The following is an 18,043-nucleotide window of genomic DNA, read 5'->3' as shown; positions in this document are numbered from 1 at the left end:
ATAGGATACTCCTTATACATTCTCATGTTATTCTTGTGAACAGGATGGAAAAATGTCAGCTAGATGAGACCACAGTTGGGTGTGTTCAGTAATGACTAAAACTAACCAGACCCAAGGATATCAACCTAGAGAAAGGTCATAGAATCCTAGATTAAGAACGGAAAGGGACCTTTGAGGTAATCTAATCTGATCTGCTCATTTTATTGATGCTGAGAACTGAGAACTGAGAGAGGTTAAGTGTATTGTCCAAGCTCACTGGAGTATTAAGAGGCAGAACCAAGATCTGAACCAGGTACTCTGACCTTAAATTTGACACTTTTTTTTCTACTATAACAAACTTCTACTAAAGTCCCTTGTATGGTATTCCAGGGGTTTTCTCAAAAGAAAAAAAAATGTTTTTTAAAACAGAATGCTTGTTGATCGATTGTCTGGCCCCATTTTATTCAACATTTTTATCAGGAACTTGGATGGTATGTTTATCAAATCTGCAACATTATGCAAAATGGGAAGAATGGTAAATACAATGGACAATATGATCAGTCTCGACCCATAGTACTTGGAAAGTAGTTAAAATAAAATTTAGTAGGGTTAAAAGAGCCTAAAAAATTAGTTGCAAAGACATAGGTTGGAAGATATTTAATTAGTTAGCAGCTTCTGAAAGGAAGCTGGGTTGTTGTTGTTTTTTAAGTAATATGTATGTTCCTCCTGAGGCAACAGAATGATGTGGAAATCAATCAATGAGCAAGTATTTATTTAACGTTGAATTTGTGCCAAGGGCGTTGTGTATTATATTCATCAATGGGTACTACATTTTGGAAAGTACAGTAATATGATAGCTATTGGAGGGTATGATCAGCAAGGGTCTCAAAACTGAAATATGAGGACTGGTTGAAGGAAATGGGGATAGTTAACCTGAAAAGAGAAGTCTTCGGATTCCAGAATCCCAGAATTTCAGAGCTAGAAGGGGTTTTAGTGACCATTTAGTAAAACATATCCTAAGAGAATCTCTATAGGGACATATTCAACAAGCAGTTAATTATCCCTCTACCAGAAGATCTCTAGTACAGGGAATTCAACTTGGTTTGCTTGGTCCTGGAGGGCAGAAGTAGGTAGAAATTGCAAAGAGGGAGATTTCAATTCAAAATAAGAAAGATTTCCAAATGAATAAAGCTGCTCCCAAGTGGAAGATTCTCTTTGAGATGAAGTGAGTTCATCATCTTAAGAGTTCCTAGAGGAGGCTGAAGGGTGTGGAGCCAGAGTTGCACTAAATGGCTCCTGATACTACTTCCTATTCGGATTCTGTGAAATTGTGGATAGAGCGCCAGGTGTGAAGTCAGGAAGATGCATGTTCCTGAGTTCAAACCCAGTCTCAGACATTTTCTAGTGTCTGTGTGACCCTGGGCAAGTCATGCAACTTTGTTTGACTCAGTTTCCTTATCTGTCAAATGAGCAAGAGAAAGAAATGGCAAACCACTTCAGCATCTTTTGCCAAAAAAATCCCAAATGGTGTCATGGATAGTCAAATATGATTGAAAAACAACAAAACAAGCACTGTATTAGTCTTTATTTCTAATCAAGAGTCTTGGAGAATGACATAAGTAAGGAACTTGGTGTTTTTGTATTAAGAAATGGACGCTTTTCCTAATATAACCATAACATAAAATACAGCATTTGCTACTAGCTCTTTCTTGTTTGTGGGATGTATGACCAAGTAACTCCCTTAATCAATCAACACTCGTGGCTTACTACTACTGCCTCTAGAATCAAATATAAACTCCTCTGTCTGACTTTTAAAGCCCTCCACTATCTTTGTCCTACCTATATTTCCAGCTTCCTTGTACATCATTCTGTCAACCAGTTTGCGACCCAGTCAAATTGGTCTTTTCTCTGATTCCTTACTCACAACACCACACTTCCCTTCTCCACACTTTTGCCCTGACTGGTTTTACTGGAAGCTTCTGCTGATCCCATCAACAGTTAGTGTCCTCCCCCTCAAAGTATTTTGTATTTTAGTCTCTTTAAATTAATTCAGCATATATTTATGTGTAACCCTGTTTCCCCAATTAGAAAGTAAGCTCTCAGTGAGTGGGGAGTGATCCATTCATTGTATGTACATATCCAGAGGTCAGAGGATCCTCAGGAGTAGGCACAATTTCATGCATCCAGCACTTACCACAGTGGTTGACACACAGCAGGTGCTTTAAAAAAATTCCTGATTGATCATTCCAAATACGCCATGAGGTTTTTTTCTCTCTTTTAAAAAAAACATTCATCCTGCATAACCTTTCTGCTATTTGACCCAGGTCTGTTCAGTTTATTTTTTTTTTATATTTAGCAGAACTTAATTTTAAATATCTCAAATAATGAGATTTTAATCACTTATTTTCTGCAATTCCAATGGATTTCCAATGGATTTCCAATTTTCACCATAACCAACCTGGGTCCTCTATTCCCCCCAAAAAACAACTCACAAATCCTTCAGATCCTGAATTATCTTCATATTCATTATTTAAAATACCTGGAGTAAGCAACTTTCTTAAATTATACCAGCATTGGCCATTGTGAATGGAAATTTATTGATTTAATTTTTTTTATACATTTTAAAGGATCACGGTTTTCCATGTGATAGACAGTCTAAGGTTCTTTAGTAGTGTTTTAAGATTTCAGAGCACTGAATAAAAACATTCACAATCTGAAAATCAGTATCTGAAAAATCAGCATTTGAAATCTATCAAAAAAGATAAAAAGGACGTCAAATTGAGTCAATAGATGAAGATGAGACTTACTTACGAATTCCTTAGCATTTGTAACATTGAGCATGAAGTTATCAAGGGGAAAATGATGGCCAAATAAATGGAGACTTATTGGAAATCTAAAATCAAAGCTTGATGGGCAGAAAATGTTTAAAGCAATTAACACCTACATAAATTTTGGTACTTTTGGTACTACAAAATGGACCAGAGCAATTCTAGAAAATTTCCTAACGAACTCATATAACATTAACAATATGCAAGGCCCATCACTTCAATGAGCCACAAAAAGTTGAATAATTCTTCACCAAAAAATAAGAGAAAAGGATAGTACGCATTCTAAGAGCATATGACAACCACAACAAAAACCTACAGAAATCGTTTTGAAACATGCAAGCATCCCTTCATTGAGTAACAGTAGAAGTTGATACTAGATAAACACCAGTAGATATGTTGAATGTCACCTAAAGTAGTCTATTTCTGGGTTGAGAGGTCATAAATTTGCTTTTTAAATATTTTGATAGCCATGCTTTGATATCTTTGGTTTCCTTTGCAGCTCAACTCATTAGAAGCTCATTAGCTTTCATGTACTGACAAACGAGAGTTCCTTACTATAAAAGAGACTCCAAAATATTTCACCAATAAGTGGTCCTTAAAGTGCAGACCTTTCTCACAGAATGAGCTTATCCTATCCGCTTTGGTACGCAGACCTCACTGGTTAACTTCAGGACCCTCTGTCTCTCTTGTTGGAGGCCTGGAGGTAGGAACTAAGAACTTCTCCCCAAACCTCCATGTAGCGAGGGCTGCTAGATCAGCCATCTCTTCGTTTCTTACCAGCTGTACTCCTTCATCCCAACCCCCTCCAACTTTTTCTGCTTTCGTTTTATGTATTGTCTGTCCTTATTAGATTGACCTTGGAGGTTGAGATTGGCTCTTTTTTTCATCTCATATGCCCAGGGCTTAGTACAATTCCTAGCCCATAATAAATGTTACTGATTACCTGATAACTGCCTAAAGAGAACATTGATTCATAAGAACTATTAAAAAATAGAAAATAAACACAATCTTTAAGCTATATGCAACAAAAGCTATTTCAAAATATAAGACCTGGCAGGAGAGACTGACATCACAGGGTAACAGGTAACATCTATCATTCCTGTCATCCTTTCTGCTATGGGAGTTCTACTAGGGATGCTTTCGGTGAGTTTACAAAGGACGAACTTACATTCTAATACTTTCATTCAGCTACAAAAAGCAGATATCTTATCCATCTAGGCAGCTGTCTATAGAATATAAAAGAACAGACAACAGGTAGGAAAGCAACTTGTTCTGGGCTGATTTCTATCTGAACCCCAATGAAAAAGACAAGAAGCTAATTAGGATCACAATCACAATAACTCAAATTTGCAAAGTGCTTTAAGTTCATAATCTCACTTGATTCTCCCCACAATCCTATGCTGTTCATATACCCAGTTTACAGGTGAGGAAACTGAGGCTTGGAGAAGGAACCTGCTCAGAGTCACACAGGGAATCAAGCCAAGCATTTTATCAAGAGACCACTAGGTGCCAGACATTGAAAGTTAAAAAAAAATAGCCCCTCCTCTTAAAGAGTTCACAGGTTAATGGGGCAGATGACAAGCAAGCAATTAAGTGCCCCAAAAGTCTCAGTGTACTGCAAAGTTCCTGAAGCCTAAATGGGCACTAAGACTTTTGGGACACCCTGTAAATTGGGGGACAATCTCAGCAGAAAGACACTAAGATTCAGGGGGAAGCAGGAAAGGCGCTACTTTAGCTGAGACCTGAAGAAAGCCCTTGATCCACTATGACTATACCCTACAGTCTCTCTAGGCAGCACCAGGGAAAAGTTTTCACATACTGCTTCATTATGAGGGTCTAGACTTGATTATTGTAATTTAGAGCACAACAAGGGGAACAGGGTGAGGGAAGTGGGGAAGACCTGGGGTGAAACAATGAAGGCAGCAAATGGTGAGCGGCTCGGCCAGTTCGGTGCCAAAGGGGGCTTTTGATGATCACAATACCGTTTGTCCGGTAAGCAGAAATCACAATGGGAACGATCAGCTGGAGTGCCCGGCTGGAACAAAGGCAAGGGCAGCGTTTATTAGAGCCCTTTACAAGCTGCAACAACCTGCCAACCTTGGGAGGTGCTGAATGGAGTTTTAGCAATCTGAGGGCAGCAGAAAGGGGGGAAGTTCAAGGATATTTACACAAGAGGTTATATCTGTTTAAATACCTTTGATCTGTCCTGGCATTTCTTTTTTTTTTGGAACTCAGTTCAACGACGGTACAAAATAAAGTCAGGCTGAGGCCAGCCTTGGCCCCAAAATACACATCCATGAAAACTACCTTTCCAATAGAAGAACTCTCCACTCAGCTTAGTAACATCTTGTATCTGTGAACCCTTTCAACAGCACACACACATACATACATACTTACACACACACACACACACACACACACACACACACACACAAATATATTCTACACATGGAAAGCAGTGAGGTGGTACGGTGGATAGAGCCCGGGGAATAAAGGCAAGGAGATCTGAATTAAAATCTGGTCTCAGACACTCATTAATGGGGGCCCTGAACAAGTCACTTAACCCCTGTTTGCCTCAGTTTCCTCATCTGTAAAATGGGGATAATAACAGCATGTACCTCCCAGGATAATGACGTGGTGCAATGGATAGAGTGTCAGACCTAGAGTCAGGAAGATTCATCTTTCCAGGTTCAAATGTAGCTTCAGACGCTTCCTAGATGTGACCCTGGGCAGGTCCCTTAACACCATTTGTCTCAGTTTCCTCATCTGTAAAATGAGCTAGAGAAGGAAACGGAAAACCACTCCAGTATCTTTGCCAAGAAAGCCCCAAAAGGGGTCATGAAGTGTCAGGCATGACTCATGAACAACCACAGGTTATCCCCACCACCACCACCTCCCAGGGTTGTAGCGAGCATCGAATGAGGTAATAATTGTAGCACAATGCCAGCACTCTATAAATGTCAGCTATCATCATCATCATCATCACTGTTGGGTATTTAGGCAGAGCAGTGTACAGAGCACTGTACCTGGATTCAGGAAAATGTGAGTTCAGATTTGACCTCATACTTCCCAGCGGTGTAAGGCTGGGCAAATAACTTAACCATTATTTGCCACAATTTCCTCTTCTGTAAAAGGGGGACAATAAAAGCACCCAGAGTTGTGAGAACAAAATGAGGCATTTGTAAAGTACTTTCCAAACCTTACAACTCTATATGAATATTAACTCAATATTAAATTGGAACCCTCTCCCTGTAACTCTGGGTAAATCACTTTGTCTTGGTTTCCTCATCTGGAAAATGAAAGGGTTGCATTAGTTAGCAATATGAGGGCTCTATATTGATCACCTGTTTCTCTCTCTCACCTTGTCTCTGACAAATTAGTTCAGAACTGACCTTCAGTCTGGTATCCAAATTCAGAGATGAGAGGGGTCGGGTTAGCATTCTTCTGAGGAAACATCTATTTCGACCACAGTGCCTTGAAGTTAGCAGGTGTTAAATTAATGTCTACTGGAACTGAATGGGTCAGAATGTTAAAGCTGGAAAGGATTTCCATCCTTATTTTACAGGTGGGGAAACAGAGGCAGAGAAATATCTGAATGATAGCCTCTGTAGGGCAAGCATGGTCCCAAAGAGGTAAATTCTTGCCAGGGTCATGACCCGTAAAAACTTCTTGTGGTCGCATGAGACTTGCTCCCGTCTCACCCCTCCTACAGCTGAAGCAGCTGATGGCTTACTGATAGACTCTAGAATCCCAGGGGAAGGATGAACTGGAATGGGCTTCCAAAAAACAGGTAATTTGGAGGCTCTTTTTTTGAGCCCAGCCTACTCCCTGGCATGCAGCTTTCACCTTTAGATGTTGCTACATTTAGAATTTTTAATGATATATAGCTACCATTGAATTTAACAATTTATTTTAATTATTTTTATAAATTATTTTAAATTTAATAACAATAGCACCATTTGTGTAGTGCCTACCATATGGAAGGTACTGTGCTAAACACCATAATACTTAATAATAATAATTAACATTTACATGGTGCTTACTATGTGGCAGGGGCTATCTTAAGTGCTTTACAAATATCTCATTTGATCCTCAAAAAACCCTAGGAGGTAGGTACGATTATTATCCCCATTTTAAAGGTGAGGAAATTGAGGCAATCAGAGATTAAATGGCTTGCCCCAAATCACCCAATCACTTAGTGTCTGGGAGTGGATTTGAATTCAGTACTTCCTGACTTCAGGCCTGACACTCTGTGTACTATGGTACCACAAAACTGCCTAGAAAGAGCACTGGATGAGGGGTAAGAAGGCTTGGTTTTAATCTTGGCTCTACCATTGTATCCAGAACCTTCCTTCACTCAGCCTCCCTATTCACCTTGCGCCCTCAAGAGCTGGAGCCCCAAATCAGTCCCCTGAGAGATAAGAGTGTCCTTAAGGGCAGGGATGGGGCCATTTTTGTTTTCATATCCCCAGCTGCCTGGTACATAGTAGGCATTTAATAATGCTGATGGATGAGCAAAAGTAAAAGCTCTTTAACTAGACAACCAAGCAATTTTCCCTGTCTGGCCCAGCCCAGCATTCACAGGCTCATGAATGCTGCTACTTCATCTCAGTATATTGACTGACAGGCAACACGAGGGCTCTGAACCTGAGAATCGGCAATAAAGTGAAAGATAACCCGTTTTCTAAATATTTTTGTTTGGGAGATGGACTTAAAGATTTGGAAAAATCCTTTTCAGTTTTCCCTAAGATAGGTATGGGCATGTAACTAGCAATGTTGGAACACAAAGAAAATTCAATCATAGGGACATGTGTTTGCATGTACGGATATACATTCTTGTCCTGCATGTACCTATATATGCACCTCTTATCTCCCCGTCCATTTTATAAGGTGAGCTTAGTGAGGACAGGGACCGATTTACTTTTGTCTTTGTGTCTCTAGTATTTACCACAGTATCTGATACATAACTTGCACTTGAGAAATGTTTGTTGATTGACTATTATTGACTGTGTGTTCAATGAGCATTCATAGGATGTACAGCTAGGAAGGAATGTGCAGGTCATGTAGTCTAATCTCCACATTTTACAGAGGAATAAACTGAGTCCATCCTAGTCAGTACAGCTATCTTGAGACAGGAAACCTGCACTGATACATATAGCTGGTGACTTTCAATCCTCTGGTCCCTGAGGAGGAAGCAAGATATAAAACTCAGGGAAGGTAGCCCCAGGAGAAGGCTACATTGGAGATGGGATCTCTGAAGAATTATTAGTTGGAAGCTAGACAAGGGGGCAGATGTGGTTGTGCAGGGCTGAGGGGGCAGCAGGGAGGGGGAAGGAAGTAAAATGTAGCAGTGTTATCAGGAAGAAGCATCCTTAAGTCTCTGCCCCCACAGGTGTTGATGCCCTGCAAGAAAGCCCTGACCACCTCCTCTGTCTCTTGAACTCGTGAACCTACCATTGTCTTCTCTTTTATCCCACCAGGGCCCTCTTACTCTGTTCCTCCAAGAGATCTATCCATGAATGGAGCTAGGGAGCTCTGAGGATGACCTGACTCCAATGCCCTTGGGGAAGGGAAGGTACAGGCTCGAACAGGATGCTCTTGACACATGGCATGAGACTGCCATGGGGAAGTCTTCTGACTTCCTTGTGGCTGGGAGGAAGGCTGCTGCTTCCTTACTGCCAGACCATGTACAGACACAATGTCAAAACCCCTGGGCACTCCGAAAACTATGAACCTTAAAAAAAGGAGCTCTTATAGTTCAGCTAGTTATTTTTAGTAAGCAGATGATTGCTTAATGCACAGGGAGTCTCGCAGACAGATAGTTTCTCCTCAAACTGAACATTTAAACCTAATTCTCTAAGCATCCAAGTTCCTCTCCAGGCTATTAGATTTGAATTGACCCTTAAGAGACACCTGCAGCTTAAAATGGATGCCAATTTTTTGAATGCTTGTTGCCTTGCAAGTAATAACTATACATCTTCCTCCCTACAAGCACAGAGAGCAGATTTGATTCTGAGACTGGACAATCACATGATCTCTCTCTCTCTCTTTCTCTCTCTCCCCCTTCTCTCCTCACCCCCTTTTCTCTCAGTCTCTACCTCTTTTCTGTCTCTCTCTCTCTCTCTCTCTCTCTCTCTCTCTCTCTCTCTCTCTCTCTCTCTCTCTCTCTCTCTCTCTCTCCTCTCTCCCTCCCTCTCTCTTCCCCCTCCCTTCCCCTTCACCATAGAAACCGAGCAAATATTTATCGGCATTCCTTTACCCTTTACAGATAGTAGAAATGAAAATTATTCTGAACACAGGATATGGTAGGTTGAATAACTCATCATTTCCTCTTTAGAGTTGTTTGAAAGCTCATAAAAATCTACATGCGTGGTGAAACAACTTCAATTTTCAGAGTTGCTGGACAACTTTAGAAAGGTTTTTGGTTAATCTAACACTGTCAGAGGTCCCCAAAGTCAGTTTTCTTCTAGTTCCTGAGTGACTTCAATCATTTTTTTAAACAGGAAATAAGAAAGCACTAGGACTGGGAGATTTCTGGAGGAAGTGACTATTGACAAAAGAATCTTCGGTCTTCCATGTGGCAAATGTTTCACACATCTCAATGGGCTATGGGTTTCATCTTTCCTCAGATGGGCAGGATTGGGGTGGGGGGTGGCCCTAAGATGAAAGGGGCTCTATCCTTTCCTGGATTCCCTCCCACAAAAATGGAAACGACAAAACATTCCACAAATTGGGCATAAACCTCTCTGGGGTTCAGTGTCTTCACTGATCTTTGGGTCTGCCCAGTTCTAAACCTGCAGTTGCAGGATTCTCCTACTGAAGAGACCTTGAGGGATTTTTGGGGAGCAGAGGATCTGCTCCACCATCTATCAGTATCACCAAGCAGGGAACCAGTACCCAAGAATGCTGCTGATCTCACTAACCGTTGAATCAATATGTAGAGAAGAAAATTTAAAAAGTCCCAGAAACCTCCCTGATATCTGTTTAGCTGTCATCACAAAAATCCAGGAATCACAGACTGCCAGAAGGGAAAGGCTTTAAGAAATGATTTCATCCAACCTCCCATATTTTGTAACTGATGATTAGAATAAAAGACTGGCCCAAGGTCATATAGTTAGTAAGTGTTAAAGATGGGACTGGAACTCAGGTGCCCTGCCTTTGATGTTCTTTGCACCATACCACACTTGAAAGAAAAGTAGAAAGTGGGAACTACACTGCAGCATTAAGAATTTAAGCTGGACCTAAGAAAGCATTCTGACTGTGAGAATACATCTGAACGTGGTACCAAGGAATGTCCTATATGGTACAGTCCACAGCTTGTTGGACTTGGTGTCAAGAAGACCTGAATTTAAATTCAGCTTCAGATACTTGCTAGCTATGATCCTGAGAAAGCCACTTAATCTCCTTCTACCTCAGTTTCCTCAACTGTAAGATGGGAATAATAACAGCACTGACCTCAAAGGGTTGTTGTAAGGATCAAATGAGATAATCTTTGCAAAGTGCATAGTATAGTTCCTGGCACATAACTTGTACTTAATAAGTGAATGCATTCTTTTCACCTTTCCAGAACAACTTTAAAAACAGATCTTTCATCTTTCTGGAATAATTTAGTTGCAATCTTATTTAGAAACAGGGAGATAGCCCAGAAGACTCTGTAACTTCCAAATCTTAGCTTCTATAACGGTTAAAATCAAGCATAATTACAACAGAAAACAAGCCTGTGTCTGTAGAACTATCAACATTTCCATATCAATGAAGGGCCTTATGAAAAAACCAATGAGCATGGAAAGAATTTGTTATAGAACAAAGGTACAGAACAGACTTTTTCTCCTTACCCACCAGATCACTATAATCTCCACCAGGTGCTGGAACCAGGAGAAAAGGATGGGTATGTGGGTGGGAATATGAGACAGAAAATGCTCTCACCTGGCATGGTCTGCAGGAGGAGATAAGAGGTACTGAGGCTGTCACATGCAGTTGTGGCAACCCATATATCCTGAAACTATCTTTGTCCCCTCCAAATTCCCCCAGGGAAGCAATTCATGCTTCGCTGGTTGGAAAATAGACTCATGTATACTGGATAATCCTATCCCAGGGAAACATATATCCATTCTTGCCTTTGCTACAGGGTTGGGCCACACGCTACCATCCTACTCTGATTCCTTATTGGAATCTGGAATGGACTGTGTTTTCTCCCAGGTGATGCCCAGGTGATTCAAAGTTCAAGTCGGGATGAGAGTCTAACTTGAAAAACATGTCATATTGATTTTATGGTATAAGGTGGCTATTCCCTGTGCTTGGAGTATACTCTAGCTCCTTCCAAGCTCAGATCAAATGCCAACTCTTAAATGAAGCCTGCATCCTTGTCTCTTCTCAAAAGGTTTTATATACTTTGAACAAATCTTGTATCTTGGGTGGAATTGAACAGAATGTCAGAGCTGAAAGAGCTTTCAGAGATCATCTAGTACAGATGGCCACTTTGAATAGATAAGAAAACTGAGGCTGAAAGGTGAAGTCAGTATCAAACTGGAAGACAAATTCACTGTAGGTTAATACACACGTGCAAGTGCGTATGCATGTATGTGTTTCTTTCTAAAAAACAAAGTAGGCTACTTGAGGGCAGTGACTAGCACTTAGCAGGCGATTTAATAAATGACTGAGGGATGGCAGTCACTGGGTACAGTAGATAGACTCCTGGTCTTGGAAGTAGAAGACCTACATTCAAATCCTGTCTTCAAACTGTGATTCTGGGCAAATCCCTTTAGCTTCTTCAGCTTTAGTTTTCCTATCTGTAAAATGGGAACAGTAACAGGAGAGTTGTTTTGAGGACCAAATGAGATAACATATGGAAAGTGCCTTGCAAACCTTAAAGAGTTTTATAAATGCTAGTTTTCTTCCTACTTCTTGTCCTAAACTTTTCAAGAGACTCATTACCGGAAGACTGAAATCATCAGATGATGGATTCTTTTGGGTGCAGTAGCTTAGCACAGAGTCTAATCAGGGCTAGCTGCATGGTGCTTTGGTGAATAAGGTAAACAAACAGTGAGAGCCTGGCTTTTCAGTCTCCAAGTAATGACATAGGATCGGTACCATGATGAAAAGGTAAATGGAAAACGAATGCATGGGAACGCAGTTCAGAGACCCTGAACTTTCAACACTACACAGTATTCATGCCTCCTAAAATGAGTTATTTCAATCCATGCCACTAGCAAGAAGCATTGCTTTACTTCAAAGATTCAGTTATGACTGAATCATGGTCTAGGGGTGGGAAGATATAAAAAGAGAGGACATGGCAAGGCAAGGTCATCTTCATTTTCAGCTCTTTCCAGACAGTTGAACTGACTGGTTGCTCATGAGATCAATTACAGATCTAATGGGGAAGGGACCTCAGGACCCTGTAGTCACTTATTTTTCAAAGTGAGGAAATTGTGCCTAAGGTCTCAAAAGTAGTAAGGTAGAAGGGCAGGATTTGAATCCAGGTCATCCAATTTTGTAGCCATTATCTCCCCCTCCCCTTTCCTAATTTTCCTTATAGGTAAAGGATTTTTAACCCTATTTTGAGGATCATTCATTCATTCACTAAAGCATTTATTAACTATCAACTTTGTGCTGGACACTGTACATACAATTATACACTATTCAAAAGCTTTTTTGGGGGGCTAGTGGTGTTGAAGAGTCCTGGACAGTTAGAGAGGAATATCTGTTTATCAGTATCCAAATTAAAAACTAAAACAATTCACTTGTTCTTACTGATACACCTTAGCATTTCACATAAAGTTAATTTAAACTGTTTCTAGGAAGAACCACAGAACTGAGGATATTTACAGAGTATTTCTAGGTACATCCGTTGTGAAGGTAGGAGGATGCGTGCTATAAAAACCAACGGAAGGCAGCCTTCTGCCCCAGACCCCAGGGCTCTTACCTCCTAGGGCTTTAATACTCTACTGCTGCTAAATGAGACTGTGTGTGACTAGAAAGGGATAGGAGTCCTGGGATACTTGGCTTTCACCTCAAAATTAATTCAAGGAAATTATGACCTTTCAATTCTATGCATTTCAAAGAATGCTGCTGCTTTCTAGAAATCTAAAGTCGGTGTTTTTCTTTGAAAGTAGCAGGATGACTACTAGGTCGAAATCCCAAAGACATCAAAAAAAAGACAGGGGGGTGAGGGAAGGACCTATTTGTACAGACAGCTCCAAGAATTGGAAATCAAAGGGATGCCCATCAATTGGGGAATGGCTGAACAAGCTGTGGTATATTATTGTGCTATAAAAAATGACAAGCAGGATTTCAGAAAAATCTGTGAAGACTTACATGAACTGATGCATATTGAAGTGAACAGAACCAGGAGAAGGCTGTATGCAGCAGTAGCAATATTGTTCAGTGAAGAAGTGCGAATGACTTAGCTATTTATTCTTAGCAATACAATGCTCCAAGACAATTCTAAAAGACTAATGGTGAAGGATACTCTTTGCCTCCAGAGAAATAACTGATATTGTCTGAATATAGACTGAAGCATTCTATTTTTCCACTTTCTTTCTTTCATTCTTTTTCTTTTATTTGAGACTTCCTGTACAAAATGACTCATTTGGAAGTGTGTTGCATGATCGCGCATGTATAACCTATATCTGAATGCTTACTGTCTTGGGAAAGGGGGAGGAGAGAACTGAATGGAATCTGGAACTCAAAACTTAAAGAAAAACCTAATGCTGAAAAAATTGTTTTACCATGTAATTGGGGGAAAAATAAAATATGTTTTAAAAAAGTAGGATGGCGAAGATGGCTGATAGTTTTTCTATATACATGCATATAAACACACATACATACATGTACATACATGTTTAATCATTTCAGTCATGTCTGACTCTCCATGACCCCATTTGGGGTTTTCTTGGCAAAGATACTGGAGTGGTTTGACATTTCCTTCTCCAGCTCATTTTACAGATGGGGAAACAGAGGTAAACAGGGTTAAGGGACTTGTTCAGGGTCATTAAGCTAGTAAGTGTCTGAAGCTGCACTGGAACTCAGATTCTCTTGATTCCAGGGCCAGCACTCTATCTACTACATCATCTAGCTGCCCTGTGCACATGCATATGTGTGTATATATATACACACACACACACACACACACACACACACATAGGTATATAGTATTTTATATATATGTATGCATGCATGTATGTATTTTATGTGTATGTTATAGGTTGGAACAATCCAATGGTCCTTAGGGTTTGGCAGTAGGAAAGATGGTAAGGTCCAGGAATTCTTAGTGTATGCTGGCAGGTGTTATGTGAGATGATGATGTTCCCAGGGCATGGTGACAAAGGGCAGAGATGGAGATAACCACATTTATAACATTTACAATACAGAAAAAAAATGCAGGTGGAAGGGGGATTGGATTTAGTCTGCTGGTCCCAGGAAGGAGAACCAGGAGCAGTGAGTGGAAATTACCAAAAGGCAAACACAAACTTGATCTTTGAAAGAATTCCCTAAAATATCCAAATATCCAAATATGGCAAGAGCCACGTCAGGAGGGGCTTCCTTCATGGAAGTCTTGGAACAAACAAAGGCTGGATGACACACTGTGGGGACATTTATTGATATCAGAGATTAAGATGGGGAGGGGACTGATCGCTCTTCAGAAGCTGGCTACCTGCTTGAGGTGCTTTACACAGTTCTGTGATTCCTGAAGGCCACCTTGATGTCAGAACAGATTAGCGGTGAGTCTCTTGATTTTCTTTGAAATAGATATAAAATCAAAATTATTCCTAGAGTTAGAGATTTAGAGCTAGGACTCTGGAAATCATCTAGTCCAATGCCTCATCTTGCAGCCGATTTTCCCTGGAGAAAATGAGAAAAAACCTAAGTCTGCTCTTTAGAAGCCAGGCTCACCCAGGAGTGAGGGCAATTAGTTGGTGCAGTGAGTGGAGCACTGGGCTTGGAACCTGAAAGACTCATCTTCCTGAGTTCAAATTCAGCCTCAGACACTAGCTGTGTGACCGTGGATAAGTCACTTCTCCCTGTTTGCCTCAGTTTCCTCATCTATAAAATGAGCTGGAGAAGGAAATGGCAAACCACTCCAGTATCTCTGCCAAGAAAACCCTAAATGAGGTCAATGGGTTTCCTTTGTAACACTAAGCATTTTGTTTTATGAACTTAAAAAGATTCTTTTGGGATGAGGTTCGTAGGCTTTGCCAAACTGTCCAAGGGGGCCATAACAATAATAATAAATAGCATTTATTTAGTGCCCCAAGTTTTACAAATCACAAGTATTCATTTATTTTATCCTCACAAAAATGCTGGGAGGCAGGTGCTATTATGGACCCCATTTTACAGACAAGAAAATTGAGGTAGATGGAAGTTAAGTGACTTCCCCAGGGTCACACAGCTAGCAAGTATTTGAAGACAGATTTAAATTCAGATCTTTCTGACTCTGGGTCTGGGGCTCTATTTACTGCAACCTAGCTAGTCCATAATACAAAAAAGATTAAGAACCTCTGTGACAGGGCTTACGTAATTAAAAGATATAAATTGAGAACTGAGCTTTCTTAGTTATTAAAAGACTCCTAGAATACCAGTAAACTAAAGAAGTTAAATTTCTTTTGTTAATTTCAAAGATTTTATATCCCCTAATGCAAGAATTAAAGTTTAGCTTTAGACTTTTAATTAAGTCTCCCCAAACTCCAGAACTAGTCTACAGGAGCTCTCAGGCATTACCTTATTAAAAGGTCTTCTTTCAGAATCAGAACCAGTAGAGGGAGTCCATCTCTTCAAGGAAAGACTTGCTATAATGATCATGAATGATAAATCCTCCGATTTACAGAAAGCTTCAGCCACAAAGGTTAATCCTCCAAAATACCTGTTTTTAAAAAGCTTAAAGATAACTAGAGACTTGGGGAAACAACTGTTGCAGAGGTAATGAGGATTTCCATCTTACTAGTCTGGTCATTCAGGAAAAGGCTGAAAGGAGGAACTCTCCCATATGAAAGTGCTGGCCACCAAAAAGTTTCTGTAAATTAAATTTTGCAACAAAAATGTGACTAATTGGCCCTAATGGGAAGAGATGTAGCATGTCTTAGTGGGATCTGTCAATTAGCGCTAGCAAACTGCCTGGTTAGTGCTTGGTTTCCTTAACTGAGGAATGTTCCCATCATGCTAAACTTATTGCTTGAATTTCCAAGATTAAGAAGAAAAGTCTGCAAAAAAGATTATCCCTCTCAGCTTGTGATGGTAAATGCTCTTTGAATTTTGTCATTTATTAGCCATGGAAATGACACAAAGTTACACATTTTAGAACCAAGACCATACGAGATTTTACTCTGCAAAGAGTATACACAGATATACAACTTTGAAATAATAGATTTCTTTTATATTTCTGTCTGCCTTCTCCCTAAACACCTGTGTGTCCTTGGGGAAGTCTCTGCAACTAACCTCAGTTGACTGGAAGAGCTCAAGGCTCTTATCTGTGTGATCCTATGATCTAGTCTGACTCTTCATTTTACAGATGAATAAAAGGGAAACATCACCTTTCTGACAGAGATTAGTATAGTCAAAGCTATGGTTTTTCTAGTAGCAATGTATGGCTGGGAGATGGACTGTAAGGAAAGCTGAGTGCCACAAAATCAGTGCTTTCAAATTGGGGGGCTGGAGAAAACTTTTCACAGTCCTTTGGACTGCAAGGAGATCCAACCAGTCAATATTAAAGAAATTAATCCAGGCTGTTTACTAGAAGGTCAGATATTGAAGCTGAAGCTTAAATACTCTGGCTAGATAATGAGAAGGGACTCAGAAAAGACCCTGATATTGGCAAGCATTTGAAGTCAAAAGGAAAAGGGGACGGCAGATGATGAGATGGATACTGTCACAGAAACAATGAACATGAACTTGGATGGACTTCAAGAGAGAGCGGAGGATAGAAAGACCTACTGTGCTCTGGTCCACAGGGTCACAGAAAGTGAGACATGACTGGACAATAACGACAAAAAATGGGATGGTGGAAGCCCTCTCTTCTTTGAAGTCCTGCAGTATTCATTGTCTTTACGAATTAATTTGATACTTCAGGAAGATAGGCGTTAGGAGTTTTGTTCTGTTTTTTAATCTATGTTCTCTCTTCTCAACTCAATTGTGAGCTTCCTAAGGGCCAACGATGATGGTTTGTGGACCCTGCCTGGCTCGGTGCTCAGCATAGTGCAGGCATCAAATAAATGAGGCCAGATGTTATTAATCTGAATGAGAATAGAAATACAAATATTTAGCCAAACATCAGTGACTAACTCTTCCATGGAGTTTCTTTTTATGGTCGTGGAAGCTTTTGTGGTAAAAATGACCTGTTATCTACGATTGCCAATTAAAAAAAAATCATTGTTAGTAATAAGAAGGCAAGAGCTTAAAGGTTTGGCCGTGATGGGGTTTAACACACTGTCCCATTGCAGAAAGAAGTGCTGATGGCTTTCTGTAATAGGCCTTGATCATACCACATATAGCACCACTGTAAGGGTGAAAATGAGAGTGTAATTCTGAAACAGGAGAAGAAAAACGGAACCATATTCAGAAATGTAATTCTCATTGTCGTTGTTCAGTCATGTCTGACTCTTTGTGACCCCATCTGGGGTTTTCTTGGCAGAGATACTAGAGTGCTTTGCCATTTCCTTCTCCAGCTCATTTTACACATAAGGAAACTGAGGCAAACAGGTTTAAGGGACTTGCTCAGGGTCACACAGATAATAAATGTCTCAGGCCAGATTTGAACTCAGGAAGAGGAGTCTACCTGACGCTAGGCCCAGTGCTCTAACTACTATGCCACCTGGCTGCTCATAAATCCTCATATAAGCTCATAAACATTTAGCAAAAATTCAGTGATTTCCCTCCAAAACCTAATGTCTAACTGCACTTTTGAAGTATTCTACATACCCCTAGTCAGCTTCCAGAATCCAGTTATAGAAAAACCATGATCTCAGACAGCTCAGTGTGAGGCTCTTGCATCATGAAGGCACTTATAAGGAGGACTAGTGTCAGCAAAGGGGCAAAGCCACAAATAGTGACAAGCTCACATATCAGCTGATCCTGCAGGCTCGCAGAGAGGATGTGATGATTACACTGTGGGGAAGGGATCACTGGTGGCTTACTGGTGTGTTCAGGATGGAGGCCCAATCCCTAGAATCATCCTGAAGGACAATGACTTAAAATCCTTCCATGCCACATGGATGGGCAAGCACGGCACAAGGGATAGAACGCTG

The 18,043-nt window shown here is 40.4% G+C and overlaps 1 protein-coding gene across 2 annotated transcripts in view; it reads right to left on the bottom strand.

Annotated features, from left to right (window-relative positions):
- The window catches only part of CDK6 (cyclin dependent kinase 6), a 274,513-nt gene that overhangs the window by 81,774 nt on the left and 174,696 nt on the right, over positions 1 to 18,043 (bottom strand). The gene's annotated exons all lie outside the window — the stretch shown is intronic.

The sequence above is a fragment of the Notamacropus eugenii genome, chromosome 3, assembly GCF_028372415.1.
Source record: "Notamacropus eugenii isolate mMacEug1 chromosome 3, mMacEug1.pri_v2, whole genome shotgun sequence".
Classification (NCBI taxonomy): Eukaryota; Metazoa; Chordata; class Mammalia; order Diprotodontia; family Macropodidae; genus Notamacropus; species Notamacropus eugenii.
Note: the sequence above shows the minus strand (reverse complement) of the source record. Positions and strands in the feature narration are given on the sequence as shown.